The sequence below is a fragment of the Salvelinus fontinalis genome, chromosome 28 (genome assembly GCF_029448725.1).
Source record: "Salvelinus fontinalis isolate EN_2023a chromosome 28, ASM2944872v1, whole genome shotgun sequence".
NCBI classification, from domain to species: Eukaryota; Metazoa; Chordata; class Actinopteri; order Salmoniformes; family Salmonidae; genus Salvelinus; species Salvelinus fontinalis.
In genome coordinates, this window is record NC_074692.1 from 31,900,470 (window position 1) to 31,913,497 (window position 13,028).

Consider the following 13,028-nt stretch of genomic DNA (forward strand, 5'->3'; position numbering starts at 1 on the left):
TGCAGTTATGCATGAACAGGGAGTACAGGAGGGAACTGAGGGGCCTTAGGGGCACCCGTGTTGAGGATCAGTGTGGCGGATGTGTTGTTACCTACCCTTACCACCTGGTGGCGGCCCGTCAGGAAGTCCAGGATCCAGTTCCAGAGGGATTTATTTAGGCACAGAGTCCTTAGCTTAGTGATGAGGTTTGAGGGCACTAGTCAAGAATCACATAGGTGTTCCTTTTGTCCAGGTGTGAAAGGGCAGTGTGGAGTGCAATAGAGATTGCATCATCTGTGGATCTGTTGGAGCGGTATGCAAATTGGATTGGGTCTAGGGTTTCTGGGATAATGGTGTTGATGTGAGCCATGACCAGCCTTTCAAAGTACTTCATGGCTACAGACGCAGGTTATCTCAGTGTTCTTGGGCACAAGGACTATGGTGGTCTGCTTGAAACATGTTTGTATTACAGACTCAGACAGGGAGAGGTTGAAAATGTCAGTAAAGACAGTTGCCAGTTGGTCAGCACATGCTCGGAGTACACATCCTGGTAATCCATCTGGCCCTGCGGCCTTGTGAAGGTTGACCTGTTTAATGGTCTTACTCACATCGGCTGAGGAGAGCGTGATCACACAGTCGTCCGGAACAGCTGATGTTCTCATGCATATTTCAGTGTTACTTGCCTCAAAGTGAGCATAGAAGTAATTTAGCTTGTCTGGTAGGCTTGTGTCACTGGGCAGCTCTCGGCTGTGCTTCCCTTTGTAGTCTGTAATAGTTTGCAAGTCATGCCACATCTGACGAGCGTCAGAGCCGGTGTAGTACGATTTGATCTTAGTCCTGTATTGACTCTTTGCCTGTTTGATAGTTCGCCGGAGGGCATAGCGGGATTTCTTAAAAGCTTCCGGGTTAGAGTCCCGCTCCTTGAAAGCGGCAGCTCTACCCTTTAGCTCAGTGCGGATGTTGACTGTAATCCATGGCTTCTGTTTGGGGTATGTACGTACAGTCACTGTGGGGACGACATGATCGACGCACTTATTGATGAAGCCATTGACTGGTGTGCTCTTCAATGCCATCGGAAGAATCCCGGAACATATTCCAGTCTGTGCTAGCAAAACAGTCCTGTAGCTTAGCATCTGCTTCATCTGGCCACTTTTTTATTGATCAAGTCACCGGTGATTCCTGCTTTAATTTTTGCTTGTATGCAGGAGGATAAGGAGTATAAAATGATGGTCAGATTTGACAAATGGAGGGCGTGGGAGAGCTTTGTACGCGTCTCTGTTTGTGGAGTAAAGGTGGTCTAGAATTTTTTCCCTCTTGTTGCAGATGTGACATGGTAGAAATTAGGTAAAACGAATTTAACTTTCACTGCATTAAAGTCCCAGGCCACTAGGAGCGCCGCCTCTGGATGAACGTTTTCCTGTTAGCTTATGGCCGTATACAGCTCATCGAATGCAGTCTTAGTTCCAGCATTGGTTTGTGGTGGTAAACAGACAGCTATGAAGAATGTAGATGAAAAATCTCTAGGTAGATAGTATGGTCTACAGCTTATCATGAGATACTCTACCTCAGGCGAGCAAAACCTTGAGACTTCCTTAGATATCGTGCACCAGCTGTTGTTTATAAATATACATAGACCGCCACCCCTTGTCTTACCAGAGGCTGCTGTTCAATCCTGCTGATACACTGTATAACCCGCCAGCTGTATGTTATTCATGTCGTCGTTCAGCCACAACTCGGTGAAACATAAGATATGTAAGATAACATAAGATAAGATATTTTAAATCAAATAAAATAAAATGTTATTGGTCACATACAGATGGTTAGCAGATGTTATTGCAAGTAGCGAAATGCTTGTGCTTCTAGTTCTGACAGTGCAGTAATATCTAACAAGTAATCTAACAATTCCCCAACAACTCTTTAATACGCACAAATCTAAAGGGATGGAATAAGAATATGTACATATAAATATATGGATGAGCGATGGCCGAGCGGCATAGGCAAGGTGCAATAGATGGCATATAGTACAGTGTATACATATGAGATGAGTAATGTAAGATATGTAAACATTATTAAAGTGACATTGTTTAAAGTGACTAGTGATCCCTTTATTTAAGTGGCCAGTGAGTCTCTATGTAGGACAGCAGCCTCTCTGAATTAGTGATTGCTGTTTAGCAGTCTGATGGCCTTGAGATAGAAGCTGTTTTTCAGTCACTCGGTCCCAGCTTTGATGCACCTGTACTGACCTCGCCTTCTGGATGGTAGTGGGGTGAACAGGCAGTGGCTCGGGTGGTTGTTGTCCTTGATGATCTTTTTGGCCTTCCTGTGACATCGGGTGCTGTAGGTGTCCTGGAGGGCAGGTAGTTTGCCCCTGGTGATGTGTTGTGCAGACCGCACCACCCTCTGGAGAGCCTTGCGGTTGAGGGCGGTGCAGTTGCCGTACCAGGTGGTGATACAGCCCTAAAGGATGCTCTCGATTGTGCATCTGTAAAAGTTTGTCAAGGCTTTAGGTGACAAGCCAAATGTCTTAGGTCTCCTAAAGTTGAAGAGACGCTGTTGCACCTTGTTCACCACACTGTCTGTGTGGGTAGACCATTTCAGTTTGTTTGTGATGTGTACGCCAAGGAACTTAAAACTTTCCACCTTCTCCACTACTGTCCCATCGATGTGGATGGGGGGTGTTTCCTGAAGTCCATGATCAACTCCTTTGTTTTGTTGACGTTGAGTGAGAGGTTGTTTTCCTGACACCACACTCCGAGTGCCCTCACCTCCTCTCTGTAGGCTGTCTCGTCATTGTTGGTAATCGTCTAAAAACTTGATGATTGAGTTGAAGGTGTGCATGGCCACACAGTCATGGGTGAACAGGGAGTACAGGAGGGGGCTGAGCACGCACCCTTGTGGGGCCCCAGTCTTGACGATCAGCGAAGTGGAGATGTTGTTTCCTACCTTCACCACCCGGGGGTGGCCTGTCAGGAAGTCCAGGACCCAATTGCACAGGATGGGGTTGAGACCCAGGGCCTCATGCTTAATGATGAGTTTGGAGGGTACTATGGTGTTATATGCTGAGCTGTAGTCAATGAACAGCATTCTTACATAGGTATTCCTCTTGTCCAGATAGGATAGGGCTGTGTGCAGTGTGATGACGATTGCATCGTCTGTGGACCTGTTGGGGCGGTATGCAAACTGAAGTGGGTCTAGGGTGGCAGGTAATGTGGTGGTGATATGATCCTTGACTAGTCTCTCAAAGTACTTCATGATGACAGAAGTGAGTGTTATGGGGCGGTAGTCATTTAGTGCAGTTATCTTTGCCATCTTGGGTACAGGAACAATGGTGGCCATCTTGAAGCATGTGGGAACAGCAGAATGGGATAGGGAGCTATTGAATATGTCCGTAAACATACCAGCCAGCTGGTCTGAGCATGCTCTGAACACGTTTAAAGGTCTTACTCACGTCGGCCACGGAGAAGGAGAGGGGGGACCACAGTCCATGTTAGCGGGCCATGACGGTGGCACTGTATTATCCTCAAAGCGGGCAAAGAAGGTGTTTAGTTTGTCTGGAAACGAGACGTCGGTGTCCGTCTCGTTTGGTTTTCTTTTTGTAGTCTGTGACACTTTGTAGACCCTGCCACATACGTCTTGTGTCTGAGCCGTTGAATTTTGACTCCATTTTGTCCCTATACCAACATTTTGCTTGTTTGATTGCCTTGCGGAGGGAATAACTACGCTGTTAATATTCGTCCAAATTCCCAGTCCTCTTTCTAAGGTTAAATGCGGTGGTTCGCGCTTTCAATTTTGCGCTAATGCCGCCATCCAGCCACGGTTTCTGGTTAGACACAATGGGTATAACATCTCCAATGCACTTCCTTATAAACTCACTCACCGATCGTTGTTATTCTCTGAGGCTACCCGGGAACATTTCACAGTCCATGTGATCAAAACAATCTTGAAGCGTATATTCCGTTTGGTCAGACCAGTATTGAATGGTTCTAGTCACGGGTACATCCTGTTTGAGTTTCTGCCTATAAGATGGTAGGAGCAAGATGGAGTCGTGGTCGGATTTGCCCAAGGGAGGGTGAGGGAGGGCCTTGTATGCATCACGGAAGTTAGAGTAGCAGTGATCGAGTGTATAGCTCGCACGAGTGCTACAAACAAATGCTGACAGAATTTAGATAGCCTTGTTCTCAAATTTGCTTGGTTAAAATCCTCAGCTACAATCAATGCAGTCTCAAGATTTATGGTTTCCAGTTTACATAGAGTCCAGTGAAGTTCCTGGAGGTCCATCGTAGTGTCTGCTTGAGGGAGTATATACAGCTTAAGTCAGAAGTTTACAAATAGCTTACATTTAAACTCCGTTTTTCACAGTTCCTGACATATAATCCAAGTAAAAATTCCCTGTCTTATGTGAGTTAGGATCACCAATTTATTTTAAGAATGTGAAATGTCAGAATAATTGTAGAGCGAATGATTTATTTCAGCTTTTAGTTCTTTCATCACATTCCCAGTGGGTCAGAAGTTTACATACAGTCAATTAGAATTTGGTAACATTGCCTTTAATTTGTTTAACTTGGGTCAAATGTTTCAGGTAGCCTTCCACAAGATTCCCACAATAAGTTGGGTGAATTTTGGCCCATTCCTCCTGACAGAGCTGGTGTAACTGAGTCAGATTTGTAGACCTCCTTGCTAGCACTCGCTATTTCAGTTCTGCCAACACATTTTCTATAGGACGGAGGTCAAGGTATTGTGATGGCCACTCCAATACCTTGACTTTGTTGTCCTTAAGCCATTTTGCCACAACTGGATGTATGCTTGGGGTCATTGTCCATTTGGACATTATGGCCAAACAGTTCTATTTTTGTTTCATCAGACCAGGGGACATTTCTCCAAAAAGTACAATCTTTGTCCCCATGTGCAGTTGCAAACCGTAGTCTGGCTTTTTTATGGTGGTTTTGGAGCAGTGGCTTCTTCCTTGCTGAGCGGCCTTTCAGGTTATGTCGATATAGGACTCGTTTTTCTCTAGACTTTAGTTCCTGTTTCCTCCAGCATCTTCATAAGGTCCTTTGCTGTTGTTCTGGGATTGATTTGCACTTTTCGCACCAAAGTACGTTCATCTCTAGGAGACAGAATGTGTCTCCTTCCTGAGCGGTAAGACGGCTGCGTGGTCCCATGGTGTTTATACTTGCGTACTATTGTTTGTACAAATGAACGTGGTACCTTCAGGTGTTTGGAAATTGCTCACAAGGATGAACCAGACTTGTGGAGGTCTTGGCTGATTTCTTTTGATTTTCCCATGATGTCAAGCAAAGATGCACTGAGTTTGAAGGTAGGCCTTGAAATACTTCCACAGGTACACCTCCAATTGACTCAAATTATGTCAATTAGCCTATCAGAAGATTCTAAAGCCATGACAACATTTTCTGGAATTTTCCAAGCTGTTTAAAGGCACAGTCAACTTAGTATATGTAAACTTCTGACCCACTGGAATTGTGATACAGGGAATTATATGTGAAATAATCTGTCTGTAAACAATTGTTGGAAAAATCACTTGTCTCGTGCACAAAGTAGATGTCCTAACCGACAATGTAAGAAATAATACATAAAAAAACAAATACTGCATAGTTTCCTAAGGACTCGAAGCGAGGCGACCATCTCTGTCGGCGCCATCTTTATATGATGTCCCGTTGGTAGGCTATACATGCTTTTAGTTTGTCTACTTTATTATCCAGCGATTGTAAATTGGCCAATAGTACTGATTTCAAAGGCAGATTAGCCACTCGTCGCCGGATCCTCACAAGGCACCTTGATCTCCTTCCTTGAAACCTCCGTCTCTTCTGCGAATGACTGGGATGAGGGCCTGTTTGGGTGTCTGGAGTAAATCCCTCTCGTCCGACTCATTAAAGAAAAATTATTCTTCAAATTCAAAACAAACAAAATAGCACAGTTGGTTAAGAGCCCATAAAACGACAGCCATCCCCTCCGCCGCCGTTTTCATATGCACGCACACGCACGCACGCACACACACACACACACACACACAAGCATTTCTTGTCTACAAACCCCATGATATTGGTATCCATGACCGTATTGGCCAGGTATCTGCTTTATCTGCTATTGAAGCGTTCACAGGTTATTTAGATCATTGCTAAAACAGGAGACTGATCCTCTAATACATTTTCAGTTATCCTTTAATAGCTGGTCAATGGGTATGTCCCAAATTGTACCATATTCCCGGTCAAAAGTAATGCACTATAAAGTGAATTGGGTGCCATTTGGGACACATCAATTACCAGAGGAGCTGATGAAGATGAACTTGTTCTAGAATGAAGTTACAAAGCAGCCTTGATTATGTACAATGGCACATTGCTTATCTTGATTGGATTTCAGGGCCCACGCATGCGAACAACAACAAGGTAACAGAGCTCTATCACATTGTGAATATACTCATTTAGTCTGTCCTAACACAGAGCTAAGGTGGGCATTAATGCCGATTCATCTGTAACATACATTCATATCAGTGCATTTAAATGATCATAGTCCTCAACCCTGGAATGTCCTTGCATCATTGAAGTCATAATTTGACGAGGCAAGTCACTCCAAGTCATAATTCAACTTCAGGTTTTTGGTAGGTAGGACAAACATCAGGGCTTGTGACGGGCCTGGTAGAGGAAGTGCTGTACTATGGCTTTGGTATGGTTGGTCGGTCAGTGGAGGAGGCATGGTCTACAGAAGTAAATCCAGGGTCAGAGGTCGTGTAAACTCTTAGAATAAAAGGTGCTATCTAGAATCAAAAAGGGTTATTGTCTACTGTCCCCATAGGAGAACCCTTTGAAGAGTCCTTTTTGGTTCACTGTAGAACCTTTTCGGTTCCAGTTAGAACGCTTTTGGGTTCCATGTTGAACCCTTTCCCCAGACTGTTCTACATGGAACCCAAAAGAGTTCTACCTGGAACCAAAAAAGGCTCTCCTATGGATACAACCGCATAGGAGAACCTTTTGGAACCCTTTTTTCTAAGAGTGGTAGTGAGGGCAGGATGTCCTCCTCTTCCTTGCCTTCACTGCCCTTGCCTCAGTTGAGACTGCTGGCAATGATCCCAATGATCCCAGTCCCAGTTAGCGCAGGCGATAAGCCTTGAACGTATACTGCTGACAAGGTTTAACCACACACACCTACATTTGGCTACATACACACACAAGCACACATATGCACCTACACATGCACCTTTCAACACACACGTGCGCGCGCACACCACAGGCTCATAGTAATGGCTGGAACGGAATAAATGGAATGGTATCGAACGCATCAAAACATGATTTTCATGTGTTTGATACCCTTCCATTCACTCCATTCCAGCCATTATTATGAGCTGTCCTGCACTACCCGTGTTGGGAAGTAGAGAACTACATGTAGTTCAACTAGTAATTGAACTACTTTTTGCAGTAGCTTGGTGGTAGTTTCCAAAACAAATTTTATTTGTCATGTGCTTCGTAAACAACAGGTGTAGACTAACAGTGTTATTTTTTCGGTAGTTATTTACTTTTTGCCATTTAGCGGTGTAGCTAACTCCTGGAACTACAGACTAGTTTTTTGGGGGAAAAAATATAATTAAATATGGGTGAAGTAGGCAATAATTTCCTTTCTTTTTTTGCATCAGACCTGCCTAATTCTCACTTTAAACATTAGTTTTTGTGTTTAATAGGCTAAATTACATTGAGTTAACATATGACCCCAAAGTGATCTGTCTTGCAATTTGTAGCCTATGCCATTTCAGATTTACCTATAATCATTTTGTATTTAGTGAACTACTTTTTCAATGTAACAATATTTTGCTTAACGGTAGCTTTAGTGTCGCTTAACTTCTTCCAGTGTGAAGTAATTGGTAGCTTGCCAAAATATATTTTCAAAGTAGCTTCCCCAACACTGTGCACTACACAATCCATAACCCACAATTTAAACATCACACAAACTAATTTGCTTGGCCTTACAGGGATTTAGTGTGTGTCTTCATCTAATGTTATCCCCTGTATCCCTGAAAATAGAACATTGGACCAGAAAAAGAGAAAGAAATATTGAACACAGATCATTAGTAGTTTCCTCTTAGGTATCTGGGATCTCATTTGTCTCAGGGAAAGAGTGTATGTCCCAAATCACACCCTATTTCCTATATAGGGCACTACTTCTGACCAGAGCCCTTGTCAAGCCATGGGCCCTGGTCAAAAGTAGTGCACTAAATAGGGAATAGAGTGCCATTTGGGACGCGGACATACAGCAAGCCTATCCAGTTCCGTTTCCTGCCCCGCATTTCCTGTAAGTCAGCGGTGACATCATCATCTCATGTAACGACCTCTCAGACGGTGCCCTGTGGATCACTCAATAGGCAGGTTTCCATTGACCCAGGTTTATTAGACAAAAGCAATATTGCAACAACAAAAAAATCATTACAACATGTGTAATGGAAACGGCAGATATAGGAGAAATGATTGACAACATTTTAATCCGTTCGCCAGGAGTGGATTCTTCTTTTGTCAAACTTTCTATATTGTGACAAATGATGATGGAAACTGTGTTTTTCGAATAAATGATGATTGCGGAATAATTTTGAAGGTCCACAGGGCACGTGATGTCACCACATGACTATAAAGCTCCAATCCACATATATTGTAAAAGCCTACTTCTTGCAATATCCATTTTTTCAACAGTAGAAAGAATGTTTCATTGCTGGACCAGGATTGTCCTGACCTTAAAGAATGCCTGAATTGCTTCGCCTTGCTTTTCTGGTTGGCTGGCAAGTTTCACCGTCCAATTATTTCAGATTTATAGGAGCGCAAGTTTCACCATGGCACGGACCGTGGCAATATGTCGGCACATGATAATTATTCAAATATGACAAATATTAGTAAACGATTGCAATCTATACATGCTGGCTTTCACAGGCTATACCTGAGACATGAAAAAGATAGGTGGGAAGGCATACAGTCTATTTCTCAATTTGACTAAATGGGTAATTGAAACACTTCAACCACTACATTTCTATTCAACACTGTTGTTTTTTGTGAGATATTTTGTGGGGGGGGGGTGACGTCACTATGTCCGACAGAAGATATTAAATGGAAATGCATCCTAGCAGGCAATCGTCACATCTATTTCTATCCAAACTATCCAAATGCGACAAAGAATCACATAGCTAGTGATAATTAATTTATGAACAGACACTGTGTGTGTGTGGGGGGGGGGGGACTGTGAAACCAATAGGAAGCTTTTGCATCTGCCACAGTCAATTGTGCATGGACTGGGTGTAAACTATTGAGGAGAGAGTCCATCTGTAGCTGTAGCTCTGTGATATTCAATAATAAATGGATATATTCAATCAAAGTAAATAAGTAATTTAGTCCAGCATAGAGCCCAGGAACTAACTCTCACTTTGTAGCTGTGATTGATGTGGAAACTTTCCAATGTCAAATAAAAAAAAGGTTTATTGGTTGCGTACACATATTTACAGTTATCGCAGGTGCAGCGAAATGCTTGTGTTTCTAGCTCCAATAGTGCAGTAATAATACCTAGCAATACTAAACAATAAGCAGATAATCCAAACAGTAAAAAGCAAGAAATTAAGAATGAGCAATGTCAGACTCCGGAATATACTGTTTACAGTACCAGTCAAAAGTTTGGACACACCTACTCATTCTTTATTTTTACTATTTTCTACATTGCAGAATAATAGTGAAGACATTAAAGCATGAGGAGGAGGTGTGATGGTGTGGGGGCGCTTTGCTGGTGACACTGTCAGTGATTTAGTTAGAATTCAAGGCACACTTAACCAGCATGGCTACCACAACATTCTGCAGCGATACACCATCTCATCTGGTTTGCGCTCAGTGGGACTATCATTTGTTTTTCAACAGGACAATGACCCAACACACCTCCAGGCTGTGTAAGGGCTATTTGACCAAGAAGGAGAGTGATGGAGTGCTGCATCAGATGACCTGACCTCCACAATCACCCGACCTCAACCAAATCGAGATGTTTTGGCATGAGTTGGACCACAGAGTGAAGAAAAAGCAGCCAACAAGCATACATGGGAACTCCGTCAAGACTGTTGTAAAAGCATTCCAGGTGAAACTGGTTGAAAGAATGCCAAGAGTGGGCAAAGCTCTCATCAAGGCAAAGGGTGGCTACTTTGAAGAATCTATCATCTAAATTATATTTTGATTTGTTGAACACTTTTCTGGTTACTACATGATTCCATATGTGTTATTTCATAGTTTTGATGTCTTCACTATTATTCTACAATGTAGAATGTAGTAAAAATAAAGAAAATCCCTTCAATGAGTAGGTGTGTCTAAACCTTTTACTGGTAGTGTATATACACTTAATAAAAACATAAATTCAACATGCAACAATTTCAAAGATTTGACTGAGTTACAGTTCCTACAAGGAAATCAGTCAATTAAAATAAAACCATTAGGCCCTAATCTATGGATTTCACATGACTGGAATACAGATATGCATCTGTTGGTCACAGATACCTTAAAAAAAAGCTAGGGGCGTGGATCAGAAAACCAGTGTCTGGTGTGACCACCATTTGCCTCATGCAGCGTGACATATATAATTTGCATAGAGTTGATCAGGCTGTTGATTGTGGCCTGTGGAATGTTGTCCCACTCCTCTTCAATGGCTGTGTGAAGTTGCTGGATATTGGCGGGAACTGGGAACTGGAACACGCTGTCGTACAAGTCAATACAGAGCATCCCAAACATGCTCAATGGGTGACATGTCTGGTGAGTATGCAGGCCATGGAAGAACTTGGACAGTTTCAGCTTCCAGGACTTGTGTACAGATCTTTGCGACATGGATCTGTGCATTATCATGCTGAAGCATGTGGTGATGGCGGCAGAGGAATGTTACGACAATGGGCCTCAGGATTTCGTCACGGTATCTCTGTGCATTCAAATTGCCATCAATAAAATTGAATTGTGTTCGTTGTCTGTAGCTTATACATGCAAAGAGGCACTGCGTTTTGAAGGTAGGGCTTGAATTTTCCAAGCTGTTTAAAGGTTTAAAGGCTTATCAGAAGTGTCTCAAGCCATGACATCATTTTCTGGAATTTTCCAAACTGTTTAAAGGCACAGTCAACTTAGTGTTTGTAAACTTCTGACCCACTGGAATTGTGATACAGTGAAGTATAAGTTAAATAATCTGTCTGTAAACAATTGTTGGAAAAATTACTTCTGTCATGCGCAAAGTAGATGTCCTAACCGACTTGCCAAAACTATAGTCTGTTAACAAGAAATTTGTGGAGTGGTTGAAAAACGAGTTTTAATGACTCCAACCTGAGTGTATGTAAACTTACGACTTCAACTGTATAATGGTGTGTATAGAGAGTATGGACAGAATATGAATAGAAAAGATGTGTACAGCAGTAGTTATATAGGATGAGCCATGACTAGATTACAGTATATACATATAAAGTGGGCAAAACAGTATGAAAGCATAATTAAAGTGACTATGTACGTAGGTCAGCAGTCTCTAAGGTTCAGGGTAGAGTACCAGGTGGTAGCCGGCTAGTAACAGTGACTAGGTTCAGGGTAGAGTACCAGGTGGTAGCCGGCTAGTAACAGTGACTAGGTTCAGGGTAGAGTACCAGGTGGTAGGCGGCTAGTAACAGTGACTAGGTTCAGGGTAGAGTACCAGGTGGTAGGTGGCTAGTAACAGTGACTAGGTTCAGGGTAGAGTACCAGGTGGTAGCCAGCTAGTAACAGTGACTAGGTTCAGGGGAGGGTACTGGGCGGAAGCCGGCTAGTGGTGGCATTTTAACATTTTGATGGGCTGGAGATAGAAGCTGTTTATCAGTCTCTCGGGCCCAGCTTTGATGTAACAAACAATCTCAGCCTCACTGCCAGAACAATATAATTTGGACTACGTTTCGCCTCCTTGAAACATATACTTAAACGTAGACATGGTAGTTTGGTGGAAAGTGCCTTTCAGAAGAGCTGTGCTGCATTCACGGGGCTGTGATGTATTTTCAGGCAGAGATTAACACGGGGTGAATCATCTCTTTGTCCATCGTGTTCTCCATATCAGACGGACCACCGGGAGAGGGAGAGAGGAAGAGAGAGAGGGAGAGAGGGAGGGAGGGAAAGAGAGGGAGAGAGAAAGATAGAGAGATGTTTCCCATAAGTTTCCCATGCCAATAAAGCCCCTTAAATTGAAATTGAAATTGATTTGAGAGTGCGAGAGAGAGGGAGAGAGATAGAGAGAGGCTAAATAGAGACCACAGAGTGAGAAGAGCGAGAGACCAGAGCAAAAGAGAGGAAGAGAGAGATAGAGGGATGGAAATGAAAGAGAATTCACTCAACATCCTCACATTATTGAAGAGCAGGTAGTTAATACATAAGCAACGGTATTCTATTCCTTTACTGAAAACTCTGAGTAGACTCAGTTTAGATCTGTGGGCCAAACAGTGTTTTATTCAAAAGCCCATCACTTAAAAGTGCTCTTACTCAAGGCCGTTCAGGCTGTTGCTCAATAATTCATCAAGCATAGAAATGTATCCTGATTGAAGTTCCTTTGAAATTGGGGCAAGATTTTTCTCAGCTGTTTTTCCGCCGATTTGGGGTAATGTGCTGCTCTGTAGCTGAACATAACTGTTTCGCAGGCAGTTTCGCAGATCTTTGTCCCTGGAGGCCCGAGAGTTTAATTCAAAGCTTCGTAAATTATCTTTAACACAACCATGCTAAATTAGCCTTTTATAATGTGTTAATAGAGGAATCACAACCTACTGTTTATGGATGCTCTCCTTTATATTCATATTTTTTATTCTGATATGGCACATTATTATCAACTTTATAATATTACCGTGACACGTTATGAGTACAATAGAAAAAACATGGAATTTCACTGTGGTCAGATCCCATTTCCTCACAATTGTCGATATTTTCTCAATTTCTGTGGTAGAGTGTCTCCTACAGACGTATCATCTGTTTCATTTGTCATTGTCCTGAGAGGTGTATCAGTAGATGAGAAGCACTCTCTCTTTCACACACACACACACAAACACA